The sequence below is a fragment of the Capricornis sumatraensis genome, chromosome 10 (assembly GCF_032405125.1).
Source record: "Capricornis sumatraensis isolate serow.1 chromosome 10, serow.2, whole genome shotgun sequence".
Classification (NCBI taxonomy): domain Eukaryota; kingdom Metazoa; phylum Chordata; class Mammalia; order Artiodactyla; family Bovidae; genus Capricornis; species Capricornis sumatraensis.
The window spans coordinates 101881439-101883344 of record NC_091078.1 but is presented as its reverse complement, the minus strand read 5'-3'; positions in this window follow the sequence as shown (position 1 = coordinate 101883344).

Genomic DNA, 1906 nt, shown 5'->3' with positions numbered 1-1906 from the left:
TGTAGGAACCAGAATGCACTGCTTACCCAACTCTCAGAAGACCGGCTCGCTGCGTTTCTCCGTCGCCAGGAAACCTCGCTTTCCCTAGGCTCTCCGATTAGAGCGCCCTCTTGCGTTCATGCCCTGTAATAGCACTTTCAGTTGAGTAAAGAACAAAGACTACTTTTTTGTTGTTTTTTATACTTGATTTCAGTAATTTTTTATTGTGCAATATAATATGTAGAAAAGTATCCAAGATATACTCACAGCTTGAGGAAGTGTAACCTCCACCTCGGTAAAAAAAAAACAGCATTAACAGCACCTGGGACACATTAAAATAACCCTTCCCCCATCACACACCTCCCTCTGCAGATAAAAACCCCTTCCAACGCTTAGGTAATCCCTTTTTCACTTTCCTTCATGGTTTTACTACTGGGCTTCCCTGGTGGCTCAGACGGTAAAGAATCTGCCCTCAATTCGGGAGACCTGGGTTTGATCCCTGTGTTGCGAAGATCCCCTGGAGAAGGGAACAGCTACCCACTCCAGTATTCTGGCTTGGAGAATTACATGGACAGAGGAACCTGGCAGGCTACAGTCCATGGGATCACAGAGCTGGACAGGACTCAATAATTTTCACTTTCATGGTTCTGTTACCTGTACATGTACCCGAAACAACAGAGCTCTGGTTTATCTGTCTGGGGTTATCTAAATAAAATCATATGGTTTTACTCAATATCACGTTTCTAAGTTTTCATCTGAGTGTTGCATACAGCAGAAGTGCATTCCTACTCCTTGCTGGGTAACTTTCTAGGGTGTGACTGTGCTCCGGTTTAGCTATTCTCCTGTTGATGGACAATGGGCTGTTTCTAGCCTGGGACTATTTTGAACAGTGCTGCTGTGAACAGGCTATACACCTCAGACTGAAACTGCCAGGCAACCAGTGTGCATCTCTGACTTTATGAGACAATGCTAAACAATTTCCTGAAGTGGTTGAACAAATAAGTGTACGTTCCCACCTGGCATCAGATGTTTGTTCCCAGCGTTCCACAGGGCTACAGTTGATATTGTCAGGCGAATTTTTCCAGTCCGATGAATGTGCAGTGGTATCTCATTGTCATTTTAGTTTGTACTTCCTGATAATTAATGAGCTCAAGTACATCTGTGCATGTTTATTGGCCAACTGGATTTCTTCTTATTTGGAGTCTCATCAAAATTTTTAATCCATTTTCTTTTGGGTTGCCTGTGTTTGTAGCAAAAACCTGTAGTCCCTGCAACTGGCCAGCTATTATCTCAGATAAACAGATTTTTAATAATTTCAGACTTAAAGAAAAGTTGCTAATATAGAACCAAACACTCCTAGATCCCTTTCACCAGATTTCCAAATGTTAACATATTACCACATTTATTTTATTCTTCTCTCATAAAAAAATCCCAAGGACAGAGAAGCCTGGCAGGCTACAGTCCAAAGTGTCGCAAAGAGTCGGACATGGCTGAGTGACTAAGCACTAGTCTCTGGTAAATAACTTTTCTGCTTTTTGAAAGCAGACTGCAGACATGATGCCTTGTTACCCTAAATCCTTCAGTCCTTCAGTCCATGTTTGCTAAAAACCTGTGTAACTGCAGTACAATGATCAAAACCAGGAAACAAATACCAATACGTTAATAGTCTTACTAGTGACACATTACCCACTCCAGTGCTCTTGCCTGGAGAATCCCAGGGACGGGGGAGCCTGGTGGGCTGCCGTCTATGGGGTCGCACAGAGTCGGACACGACTGAAGCGACTTAGCAGCAGCAGCAGCAGTGACACATTAATAATGTTTTATCTACAGACCTTACTCAGATTTTGCCAATGGTCCCAATCATGTCCTCTGTAACTGAAGAAAATTCAAGATTGTGTTGACCTTCATTTATGACATCTCTTTAGCC